Raw genomic sequence first — 14158 nt, 5'->3', positions numbered from 1 at the left:
GAGGAAAGTACCATGAAGAAACTTTCTGAAATGAAGAATGCATTACGTAAAGCCAGTGGGCAGGTAGAACTTGCCAATGCTGCAGTCCGCAAGCTGGAAGAAGAAAATACACTGGTAAGGCATGAGATGGAAGCTGCAAAACTAAGTTCTTTAGAATCTGCAGTAGCTTGTCAAGAAGCTCTTAATAGAGAGAAGGGAATGAAAAAGAAGTTTGAGTCCTAGGTAAGACATAAATCTATATTGCAAGAACTTCTCAGTGAGAAGCGTAAGCTTGTACATTTGCAGCAGCTTCTAGTAAAAGCTAAAGAATGGAAACTACAAACTGAGGTCAGAAACTTGAATGGGTTCATCTTGATATCCTTGTCACCGGTCTGTTGATGTTGTAGTTTAGGCTGTAAAATGGGTCCTCACATAAGCCTTCTCCAACATCTGGTTTTTTATGCTACGCGTCAATAATTATCCTTAAATGATTTTTTAAGGATCTCTTTATAATTGCATACGATTTGTAAGTAAATGTTTCCAGAACATTGACACGAACCTCTAATGTATTTCATTCTTCGAGAAATGCTACACATCAACAACTCCAAAGAGATTTATGATACAAGTCTTTGACACAGGATTTTTCAATCAAACCTTTACTTGGTCTTTACTGACAGAGTTCCTTTAAAATGACGAGATTATTCAGATCCAGGAATACTTCAAAAATCATTGTAGGTGATGACACATAACTATTAAGTATTAAATTCACTAATCTTCATGCAGGTCTGTGATCTTCAACACTTTAATTGTAGCATCAATTCTTCCTTTTAGACAAGGTTAGTTCCAAGAGCCATAACAAGTCCTCAAGAGGTACTGGTCATGAGGTTCGTGAAAACACTTCAAGCTAAGATATCAATCTAAATTGAGACATTAGCTCAAATCCTTCTCTTATGTATAATGCCTTCCAGAACTCAAAAAAGATGAAAAATATATTTTCAACTTCTTTTTGGATGCTTTGTTCAAAGTGACACCATCATGTATATTTATTTACTTCACTGTATTATTTTTGTTGTATGCAATTTACACAAGTTTCAAACACTTGATTAGCAGGTTACACTTCTCAGCACATCTAGAATTTCTGGCTTGTACATTGAACAACATAGTTAACCTTGTTAAAGCTATCCCTAAAAGGTCGGGGATTGAATTTTAATGTAAAGCTTGCTGAACCTTTAACTAGTCATTTTTTCAATTTATTTACGCATAGAAAGTTTTAGGTAGAAGATTTGCCCCGTGCACAAACCTGAAATACTTTTTCATCATTTACACTAGGAAAAATTTGCAATGCCTTGTATTGTCCATTATTGAAATTAACACAAGATCCATCTTAACTCAAGATTTGAGATGTGTCCTACTGAGCTTGCAAGCTAGGAGGATTGGTCTAGAAAGGTCTTAACTAAGCTAGCTATACAGTGTCTTGCAAAATCTTATCTCAGCTTAGTTAAAATGCTTTTCATGAGCTCAAGCTCAACTTAAAAAGGTATGGTCTTGATTACTTGGTTATGCTTGAGCCTAGGAAAGGTCCTATTAAGGTTTTAGTATCAAATTCCTCTTTAGATGAGTGAAAAAGCATTCAGATTGACAGTTTAAAAAATTTAAATATGGTTTTGTGCATCTTTGTATTCTTTTGCATGGTACATGTTAGATTTGCCCATTCCCATGTCATGATTGTTCCTCAATTTATGCCTTACGGCGTTTCCTTTGCAACATTTGGTGCAAATGCTAGTCATAATTCCAACAAGAATTTCCTAGAGATTGGGCATGGAGCAAATGGAGCAGCGCTGAAGTTCGTGACTAAACCTTGTGCTCAAAGACTTGGGGTGTTATCCAGTGCATTTTTGTGCTATGGCCATTGGACTATGTATCCAAGCCTGATTGGTTAGTGGGAAGCTCAATGGATGATTGAATCATTGTGGTGCTTGTTGTACAAACCATCTTGACAATGGATTCAATCTCTTGGATTGAGCAATACCTCATTTGAACCTTAGGTGTGATACCTATGAACTATGTTTGAGGCCATTAGACAGTGCTGTTTAAGCATGTGTAGTCAGTGGGAGGCTTAGTATGACTGAATCACTGTGGTGCTTGCCATATAGTTGATAAACCACCTGGAAAAAGTAATTTGAGTCACCGTGGTGCTCGTTGGAGAGATAATAAACCACCTGGATGGTGGATTGTAGACCCTTGTGGTGCTTTCTATGAAAATACAATTGATAACCATTTGGACAATGGATTCAATCTCTTGAACTAAGCAATACCCCATCTGGACCCCGGTGAATCCCAGTGAATGGACTTAGAGGCGTAAGTGGGTCACTGTGGTGCTTACTGCCATAGAGTAATTGATAAACCACTTGGACAATGGACCCCATCTCCTGGGTGTGTGACTAAGCCATCGGTGTGAATTTCCCTGAGAAAGCATCTCCTTAAACTTCAAGTCCAACTTGGGGGTGGTCAGCTATAGGGAAGTTGCAATGTAGTTGGTGTATGGTTGGGTGGAGAGTGGAAGTCCCTCCTTTAGTTTCCAACCTTCTTAACATACTCATATAAGTTTAATGCAACTCTATGTTGAGTTATGAATTGTAATGGTTTATGAATACTTATGTTTGGTATGGGCTCATGAATATTTATAAATGTCACTAATTGTATAGGCCTTATTTTTCTCATGTTCATTATGGTGTTCTACATGTCAGGAAATTGATAAATCATTGGATAGTGTTGATTCGGTTAAAATTATGATGAACATGTTAGAGTTTGTGTAATGTTTTCTCCATCTCATCTAATATTAAGTGTTATGGAACAATGGGTCTGTAATTTTGGCACTTATTGAGCAATTAGGTGACTTGGTATGTTCCCCATTGGCTAACGGGTCAATTATATGTCCTAATTATGTTTATTCAGTCGATAGTATGGCTATAGAGTTGGATTACAGAGCAATAGAGTTAGACATGGATGGGCCAGAATGATAGAGTGGTATCAGATCAAGAGTAGTCACTTATCTTCACTTTTCCTACCGCTACATCTAAGTTCGACAATGGATCCTTCATTGTTGGGCTAGGGACCCAATATGCCACAGAGCTTTGTGTTTGGAAACCGCCAACGCCTCGTTTCTTAACCCCTTTGTAATTGAAGTAGCAATGAGCTGTGGTTGATCCGAACATGGTTCTAGAGTTACCACTCATCGATGTAGAACATTGTGTTGTGATAACCCCTATGAAGACGAGCAGTCGATGAGGAGCGGGGAGACCCAGTTGCGGTTCCAGAGTGGAACCCTATTATTGGGTCACTGCCACAACCACAACCCTTGTACATCATTCAAATTTTAAATGGGCAGTGGACGATGGGAGTTAGTCCAATCTAATTGTGGTTCAAGTATGGGAACCCTTCCCACCAAGAGACTGCCCACCACTAGGTTTTGTAACTCGTTACCTGAAAGTGGGTGAGCATGTGAGGAAGCAATCACTCTAGCACCACATGGACCTAGTTCTGCACTAAGTAAGTGTTTATGGGCCCAATAATGATTACATGACAGAGTAATGCGATCTCAATGCAAGCCACGTGGGTGCCACATTGGTGATGTGGGGACATGGCCTCTTTTAATATTTAACTTCTATCAAACATAACTCCTGGTCAAGGGCTCAGATTGAGATGAATTTTATATATTCCAAAACCTCTTTATGCATTGGTCACTATGGTGGCATCATAATTAATTTCTGCATATTTTCTAAAATGAGGCTTTTGGTAACCACATCTTCATAATAAATCTTGGAGATCAAGTTAAAAAAGCAAGTAACACCTTCCACAACCAAGAACCTTTTATATTGATGGAAAAGAAGTGTAACAGATATGTTTCCTAAAACATAAACATTATGGCCTATGTTGTTCTTAGTCAGAGTATGATAATCATTAGCAAAAATTGGTGTTGGTTTCATTCCCAATGGGGAGTAATTTACATTACAAGACATAAACCCCAGAGTTTCCCGTCGACTTACTTAGACCAGGTATTATTCTCATTATGCATAATTCATAACGTGATTTGGACACACTTTGACACACATTTAAATATTTACACCGAAGGTATTTTCTTTACAGAATTGGGCTGGAAAAACACTTTTCAACCCAGCCAATCTGGGGATTCATTTTCATTGTCCCAGCAAATCAAATTTTACCATGTGCGTCATTGGACCAGGTCGACTCAGGTTCAATTCTCCATTTGCGCAGATTCTTCGTAGTTGGTTAGGTAGAAGTAGGGCCTTAACCAATGTCACCTTGGTGGAACGACGATGGAATATGTGGCCGTAGCTGGGTATGTGAAGATCCGAGCAGTTATGTAAGGGAGAATCGAGGGGCATGTAGGGCTTTGTGTGGAGGCAGTCTCTGAGACAAAATTAGATGAATCGGGCGAAGAAAATTTTAAGACTTTGTCAGTCACCCAAGTCCGCCTATCTGAGTCCTTCTGGTCGCCTGAGGCGCTAATGCGGGGATAAAGTCGTTGCTCAGCGGATATAATTTTGCGACTAAGAATTTTGCGGATATTTTTAATGTTTCAAACATTAAAAATAAAAACTAACATGGGATTAAAGTAATAAACATATGAAATCCTAACACAAAGATATTTTGCTTATGCACATTAATGTTTGGGCATTACTTTTTTGGATTAAAATGTGAACTGTAATAATAATCAAGATCATTGAGTTGCACAATCTACTTGAACTTAGAGAGGTGTTATAAAAAATTAAAAAATCATTCTTGATTTAATATAGACCATCAAGACTAACGATGGTTTTATTGCAGCCAACAAATAGTTAATATAGGAAAGTGGGTTTTACTGAGGTTGGTGAGAGCTACCTAGTTGAGAAATGATTAGTGTATGACAAGTGATATATTTTGAAACTTACACTTGCTTAATCATTAATGTGTCCAATTATCAAGTGGATGCATGTCAATGAAGTTATTGCTCTCATTGATGGTCATTTGTTAATGTGAAAACTAATGCAATGTGATAGATATGTATTAAAATATGGTTACCCTAATATGAACATCATTCGTCATGATGTGATTTTCCCACACATGTCGGTGTCTCGTTGTATATTTGCAACGCATAAGCAAATTTGTTTGACTTGAAATACATGATTTCCCCGAATATTTTTCTACTTATGTGTGGTGGCATTACTGATTGTGCCAATAAAAACCTTCAAATTTCATGGTTGTGAATTTCCTAACAGACTTTTGTGCTTAGAAATTCATGATGTTTGAGTAAACTAGCTATTATAGCAATGTTTCAGAGTATAAAGGCTTATAATATATCCCTAATTTATGAATGATAAAACTTTGTTAAAATAATAAGTTCATTAAATTCTCAAAGGAGTTTGCAAAAGATCTAACATTTTTGGAATTACAAAATTTTAGCGTATCTTTGTTCTCTCATTTAGAAAATTTCCCCATGTTCCAGGATAAAGCAATGCTAAGTCTTTTGATATGAAATTATGTCCTTTACAAAATAATATGTCTGAAGGATTAGAAAGGCTACATAAATTCGAAAATATAGATGTAGTTATAAGTGACATTTAGCAAAAATCTGAAATCGCAGTCCATGATCACTATTCATTCGTAGTGAGGATAGACACTGCGGTTTTTCAGATCATTATTGCATTGGAGTTGGTGAAATATTTATTCTAATTTATATTCACTCATTTATTGTAGTTGGTGAAAAATTTATTTTATTTAATTAATATTTACAAATTTATTGTAGTTGGTGAAATATTTGTTTTATTTAATTAATATTCAGTTATTCACTCTAGGTTATGAATTGGTTTATTTTAATTAATATTCACTAATTCACTAATTTTTGTTATTGCTGTTTTATCAAAGTGGCTAAAAGTTGATTTATGTTGAAACAAAAGTTTGCATGAAAATCATTTTTCCAATCAAACTAACATGTTGTGGAGCTATGTAAATAAAACTAAAGAATAGAACAAATGAGTGACAGTGATTAAAGTATACAACCTCATATTTTTTTTAAATGCACTAAATGGGGTCTCCATCTTTATATAATATTTATTCTATTAGAAATAAGAATTTTAATATTTAGTGATTTAGTTTTTCAAAAAGATCTTCCCAAATCTTTTATTCCTTCAATGTATCTTTACACCTTTAAAGACAATTACTAATTAGATTTATTTTAATTTCGTGAAAATTGTTCCATTATTCTAGATTTTCAATTAATTTTATAATTATTTACCAATTAAGGGAGAGACCTTGGATGCAGTTGTAGTCCTTGGCATCAGACAAGAGAAGTCATACAGGTTGTGGGGACAACCTGTGGGTATATCCGAGGGGATAATGGCTACAGGATCAATGTCGGTTGCCAAGAGGGAGCAGGTGGTGAGGAAGACTAATTATTAAGGTATTGCTAAGAGCCTCAGTTGGTATGATATGACATTAATGGATGCTTAGGATAAAGATCCTCGGAGCATGGTTAGATGTGACAGGTTCTCATCTCAGGCTTCATATCAGGTAGAAGGACAAGTTTCAGTGTTAGAGGGAGAAACTATAGATATTGAGATGGGCTTGGAGACAAATTCAAGTGGAGGAGGTTATTCCAGAAGTACCTCCCTCGCTAAGAGGAAGTGTTGAGATTTGTAGCTATGAAGGTATTAGAAAGACCTTTATTTGCCATGTTAGGAACTTGCATTCAACGTGTAGAGTGTGCAAGTAAGTTACACGTATGTTGAGGTGATGTGAATGTTAGGCAAGCTAAATTTATGGCTTGTACTTGAGTTAAAGTAGAGAAATATAAACATAGGATAGTTAATTAAAGTAATGTCACTTATCTTCAGTTAACTTGACGAGCGAATTTTGGCTGTCAATCTTAGCCTAAAAAAGTTCTAAATTTAGCTTAATGTGAGGTGCGAGACACATAACATTAGCACAGACTGAGAGAGGATTCTTAATGAGCGTGTGTTGGGTCTGAGAGAATGCAGTGAGGTTGGGATTAGTATTGTATTTTCTCAGTTGAGCCATTACCCTAGTATAGGAGCCCAAGTAAGTTCCGTGATTAATTTATCAATGAAGAACTGGTGATTGGGAAAAAATTGGTTTATGTGTGTGTGAGATTCAGATTGAGTATTTAATTTTTCTTCCGCTTTATTTTTATGAGTTAGGAATCTAAATGTGTATTCGTTTCATTTAGTAATTGTTGGGAACTAAATACCAGAGGTTGGGTTATGAAAAGTCTAACAATATTAAAAGGATATTTGTTATTAATTTAGGAGATTGAATTTTCATCACTTCTTAATAAGAAAAAAAATAATTCCACAATTCTCTGTGACATTTCAAATTATTGTTAAGATTACTTTTGTGGTATCAATCATACTTGGTCACATATTAACAATCCTTTAATTTCTATGCTCATAAATACAATGACAAAAAAATTAAACAAAGCATATTTCTATTTCTTTATTTTATTTTACTAGAATGGGAATATTCCACTTAAAGGAATCGATAAATTCGTACATATTGTTACTACTAGTACACCAAGTATAACAATTTTTTCATAAATGCCATGTCTTCAGAGACTTGAACCCACACAACTAGGGACACAAAATGTATGCCATACCACTCAAGTTAAGTGCTCTTAACTTTTTTAATCTTTTAATTTTAAGATTGAATCATTTTTTCTTAGTAAGTTATACTTCATTTTTATTATTAAATAATAAGAGCCATTACATGTCCATTTCTTCTAATTTGCCACTACCGAAACTAAACCTCAAGTATAAAAAGAAGTCTTTGGTCATGAATGTTTGACTAGGTACTTGAATCTATATTTGTCTAGATATATATAGTCACCACTAGAACTATGTCTATCTACTGTGTTGTTTAGCCTGAAAGTTATTCAAAAAAATAGAAACAAACTAGATCTATCATAATTATTCACGACGAGAGTCCACTTGGGTAGGGGTTGGTGTTGCATTGTCTTCATCACCACTAGGGAATTCTATGTTAGCTAGCTTATTGTCCATCACTGAAATTTTCCTATCCATTCTGTTAATTTGTTTTTGGAAAGCATCAATGAATAGAAAGATTTCTTCATGAACTACATTTCTCTTAATCAACACTTTTGTTAAACACACATGGGCAGCAAGAACAATATGAAAGATAAAACATGCAAGTACAATTTTTATTGACAAATGATATACATTTATAGTACATTGTTGTGACCGTTGGGTTTCACATCCCAAGGTCTCTTGGACTACTTAGTCTATTCATCTTCCACACTAACCCATTTAGGATTAGGTGTCCAACATTCCCCCCTTAATCCGAAGGGTTATGTATGAGTCCAAGAAGAGAGCTGTAATACAAAATGTGCAAAAATGCATGGCAGCACAAGGCTGAATGTGCTCTCTGAAATGTTGGTATAAAGGGCGGTGGTTTAAGGATGACCACCAACACTGGAACGCTTAGTGCAGTTCCCAGAACTCTTCCAAAATTGGCAAGAAACTGAAGTCTTCTGCTAGAGGAAGTGCTCCTATTGTTTTAAAGAGGGAAACCTTCAACCATGAAAGGGAGGTCTCACCCCGCATAAAAGGGAGAATTTCAACCTGAAAAGGGAAGTCTCAACCTGTGACGGTTTAAGGATGACCAACAACTCTGGAATGCTTAATGCAATTCCTGGAACTCTTCCAAAACTGGCAAGAAGCTGGAGTCTTCTGCTAGAGGAAGTGTTCTCAATTTTGTTCCTGGAACTCTTCCAAAACTGGCAAGAAGTTGAAGTCTTCTGCTAGAGGAAGTGTCCCAGATTGCCAACTGGAGGCATGTTCACGGGCATCTTTATTTCTGGATACAACTCTGAAACTGGTGTGGTAGGTTGTGGCTCAGGCTCGCTTGATGTGGCTTTGAAGCTTGTAGATGACCATCGTTTCCCCCCCTGTCAGATACAAGGTGAGAGGATGGAGAAAACTCAATTGCAAGACTGTTCAATATTCTGGAACAAGTTCTGACATGTGTTTGGAATATCTTCTTGGCTGTTGATTCCCATTGCCAAGAAGCGATCCATCCAAGATGAATCTTTGTTCTTGCAGGACGTTTGTTTTTGAAGCATCTGTTTGAAGAATGACTGGTTTTATGACAATGCTTACATGGATGAAGATCAAAACAGTGATCTTTCAAATTGCCAACTCGATCACAGTGTTGGCATTTCACAATCTGTTGTTGTTGTTGTTGCGGTGGAAGAGGAGTAGAAACTGGAACAGCTAGAGGTGAACTGTCATGAGGAGGAGGTGAACTGTCATGAATAAATCCAGCACTTTGAAACTGAATGGCCTTGGAATAGTCTGGAATATGAAAGGACAAGTCCTTGTCATATCCAAGACCAGTTCTGTGCTTGTTGTGGACAAGCTGTTCCCAAGGTCTGATGATGGGCTTGGGAGGTGCAGACTGAGTTTCTGCATCTGCATGCAAATCTGTTGTTGTATTAGGCACTGAATTTGCAACATTAATGTCTCGCTGTTTATGGGAGTCTATTTCAATTTTCTGAACAGAAATAGGTTCAGAATGATGACTCCACTGTTGTAATTCTTCTTGCTGGAATTGAGATTCAAGCTGTAAAAAATCAATCTTTTCATGTACATCTTGTAAACAACAATGAATATCGGTGAGAAAATCTTTGCTGATTTTGACTGTATTATCTATAGTAGAGAGTATTAGATTGTCTAGTAACTCTAATATTTCATCAATTGGAACCATTTTTCTTCAGCAAATTCTTACTCCCTTTAGCAAAATGACTTTCTTGTCCAACAAATATCTTTGCCCAAATATGCTCTTGTAGAGCTTTCAAAACCTTTAAAAGAATTCTAGCTCTCCTCTGCGAGGATCTCAAAACAATATCAATAAAGACAATAAAGACTCCAAACAATATCGCTATCAATTACTCTTGTTACTCAATCCTCCAATTGTTTGAGACGCATGGAAAGTCGATAAGCATAAAATGATTCGACTAAGGGAATGGTTATTGAAAAGGCAATACCCTTGATTGAGCTCCAAAAGCCGAACTTTGACCAAAAAGAGATGGATTGCTTCCAAATGTTGTGCTGCTCCCAAATGCTAGAGTAGATGCAGCACCAAGCGCTGGAGTTGATTGACCAAAGGCTGTAGTGCTCCCAAAACCAAAGGAAGGAGTAGTGGAGGCCCCAAAAACTGGAGTACTGGAAGCCCCAAAGGCAGGTGTAGTTGTTGACCCAAATGTACGCGTTGAAGTAGATCCAAATGCAGGTGTGTGAGCTGAACCAAAAGCAGGTTGACTGCTTGCACCACAAAGTTGACTCCCAAAAGCTGGCTGCGTTTGTCCAAAAGTGCTTCCAAAAGGGCTAGATTGAGCGGGACTTAGTGATCCAAATCCTCCAAATGCAAGCTTTTGTTCAAATGCAGATGTTCCACCAAATGGAGTAGACGTCGTAGAACCAAATGCAGGTGTCAAAGTTGCACCAAAAGCTGGTGTCGAAGAGGTGCCAAACACTGGAGAAGAGGTGCTAAACACTGGAGCGGAAGAAGCCAGTGGCGAGGGACATATGGACGCAGAGTGAAGTGGTATTTAAACACGCATAAGAGCAGCCTTCAGTATATGATGAGAACATAATCGACCTCTTCATACGCAGCACTATCCAATTAATCTAAACTTTGAATTGCAATGACTGTGAGGACTGCCTCTGGGCCTCTGAACTTCGCTGGATTTCGTTTTACAGCAAGGCAATATTAGCAGAAGAGAGAGCCAGACGAAAGCTGGGAGGATTGAGAGTTTTGAACTCTTACTGGATCAATCAGGACTCCACCTACAAGTATTATGAAGTGATACTGGTTGACGAGGCACACAAGGTAATACGAAATGATCCTTGAATCAACTGGATCTGTAATGCAGTTCACAAGCACAGGGAGCTTCGTGGACTTACATCAGAAGGAAAGAAGTACAGGGGTCTCCGAGGACGGGGCCATCTGTACCACAAGGCTCGTGCTATATGGAAAAGAAACAATACTCTATCTCTCTGGCGTTATCGATAGATTCATGGGTAGCATCTATAATAGCTTTGCATTCAAAACTTATATTGTTTCATTTGTCGGCAGCCTTAGTAGAGCAATCTCAACCATGTTTTGTCCATTGCAACATTGCCATAGCAATGATCAAACCAACAGTGGTAAAGATATAGCAGTGTATCAAGGCTTGTCAAGCTCTCTGACATAACACTTAGCCCGTCAATTCAACATCATCATCAGACTCGGTCCATCAGCATATTCAGTCAATAATACTTTGGTAATGCAAGACTTATCCGTGAAACCCTAGAATGTGAACTCATACTCCACTTCATCAATACATGTCTATAGATCAACAATGTCAACAGTACCAACTCAATAGTTGCTTTATCATAGGCATTTACAAAGAATAATGTGTCAATACTGTCATATCAAATCTCTAAATCTAATCTCTGTCTAATGCAAACAGTCAACAACAATCCTTGCATCAAATTAATAGATTACATCAATTCATAGACAAGTTCACACAAAACTTTGCCCTTGGTTGCTGTAGATGACACTAGCAGTGCTTAGTACTATATCATAGCAATTTGTCTTTATAATGTCTGCAATAGCTCCACTCATCGACAACAAACAACAATATCCTTACTGGCATACGTCGACCCCACAGCCACACAATTTCATTGCAATCTGATATGAAAAGAGGCTCTGAAATCTCGTTCCTCCGGTTTGTTAGCATTCAAATCCAGCTTCCACTCAATTTCAATGAACGGCAGCAGGAGAGAAAATCGACCCTGCGCTGATACTATGCCGAGGCATTAGGGACGTTGCACTTCTTTGATGTGATTTGAACTGCAGTCGCAGAACGAGCACGACACGGCGCTGACAGAGAGGAGGAGGATACCATTGCTGACAGTAACGCCGAGTATCAATGATATTAATCAATGGCGACCTTCTCGGAGGCTCCTCCAGGCGACGGTAAGGCCGGAGAAAATCTTCAAAACTAAATGCACGCAATGCCACACGGTTGACATGGGTGCAGGTATCGATATCATGTCAAATTGAATGCATTATTCTGGGTAAAGAACACGGCAACTGGTGTGGGGTGAGCTTCAAAGTCGTTCACAATTTGACAACCGTTTCACCTTCCAAACGTAAATCCAATGTCAGATTACAGATCCAACGTATATACAACGTTTAGAAAAACGCAGAGAACGCTGCTACCAGGTCAGGGAGGTGTTAGTGCTGCAATATGGGCAGAAAATAGGAGTTACAAGAGAATCTAAAATGTCTATGAGACTAGCGGCGTGAAGAGGGCAGCGTATGGAGTCCAGTTGCGTATATGGAAGCTCAACAGTCTAAATTCACAGTTTTGTCAGAGAATAATGGTAAATCGCAGCGTTGTTATACCAGTGCGCAGACTTTGATAGACCGCAGGTAGGAATACAATACCTAGTTGCAGATCTGATGCGCTCAGCTAATAAAATAAATGGTTAGGTAATGAAAACTAGGCCAGCACTATTCAAGGTAGCTCAGACCAGTTGCTCAGGGAATAACAACATGTCATTTTTTTTTTTTTAACTAAGGGATAAACCGTGAGGAAGAAAACTACATAGGCCACACATCATGGCTCCGATACCATGTTAAACACACATGGGCAGCAAGAACAATATGAAAGATAAAACATGCAAGTACAATTTTTATTGACAAATGATATACATTTATAGTACATTGTTGTGACCGTTGGGTTTCACATCCCAAGGTCTCTTGGACTACTTAGTCTATTCAGCTTCCACACTAACCCATTTTGGATTAGGTGTCCAACAACTTTTCCCATAATAGTCTTGGCCTACTAGTATAGATTAACGGTCTACATATATTGAGACCAACGAGAATGTATATTTCCTACATCTGGCACCCAATGCCTTACATTTTCCTCAACCCTCGCTTCCTATTTTTCCCTTTAATTTCTTCACGAATAGACTGTAAAGTGTGTTCCAAATATTTGTTGATTGAATGGGTGCGATGAGGGAAACCCCCTCTTCTACAACCTTGATTGGAATGGGACTGATTGCAACGTGGCAAGGATGGATACCAAAGGAGACAAGAGAAGTGATTAAAGTAGGTTGATTTGGCCAACGAAAATAGACCTTCAACTAAAGTTGATGGGGAGTTATGAATGGGAGGGTGATGAAGGTGGAAGTCAATAAGGCAAGGGTCATCGAAATTCTGGAGGGCAGAGGAGATGCAAGAAAGTGGAGGTAGGAGTCTCACACAAATCAACAGAGGATTTAAGGAAGAGAGTGGAGGGGAGAACTAATTAAACTAGAGACATGGTCATCTCAAACAGATCAGAAAAATATGAAAACAACGACAAACATTAGTAAACTCAAAAAACTTACCCAAATTCAGCTCCACGGAGAGGTTGAAAACAATGGTGGAGAGATTGGGGTGTTATTTCCATGATAGGGCCAGGGTTCCCATCTTTGATGTAAAACGAATGCTGCTCCATCCAACAAGATGTTCCTCTCTAGGTGAAATCATAACCCGAGCTTTGAATAGAGTCATATGATCAATGTTTTCAACACCCATCAATCCTTTAACATGCATTACATAAAACCTCCACATATGTACTCTGCCCATGAATACATGAGGTGGAATCATTGACACTCAATAAGTGGAGTTTCCTCCATCTTTATTAATGATCACTCATCGTCGAAAGATTTTATGATTGATTTTTTTTTTTTAAACCAGAATGAGTAGATTTTTTATTTAAATATGGTGCGCTCATTCGCAAATAAAACTGGGATTTTACATAGTTATTTCCAGCCTTCTAAGGACTGATGATACATCATTTGGTTTACATACCCACTATACAAGTGTTCTCTATAGTGCATACAAAAATTCTCATTCACAGATCTCTTATCACTGTAAATTCTACAAAATTGAAGCAACAAAAATTTACATTTACATTTTGTCATTTGATAACCAAGTGAGAATCAGAAAAGACTAAAAGTCTAAAAGTCTAGAGGCGCTGGACTATTCAGGTCCAGCCCAGTGGAGACTACTTTGGCTTTCTTGTATAGGTCTTATTCATTGGAGT

Source organism: Pinus tabuliformis, chromosome J, assembly GCF_031772625.1.
Source record: "Pinus tabuliformis cultivar Carrire ecotype Pingquan chromosome J, CPIR1, whole genome shotgun sequence".
In the NCBI taxonomy this organism is placed as follows: Eukaryota; Viridiplantae; Streptophyta; class Pinopsida; order Pinales; family Pinaceae; genus Pinus; species Pinus tabuliformis.
Note: the sequence above shows the minus strand (reverse complement) of the source record.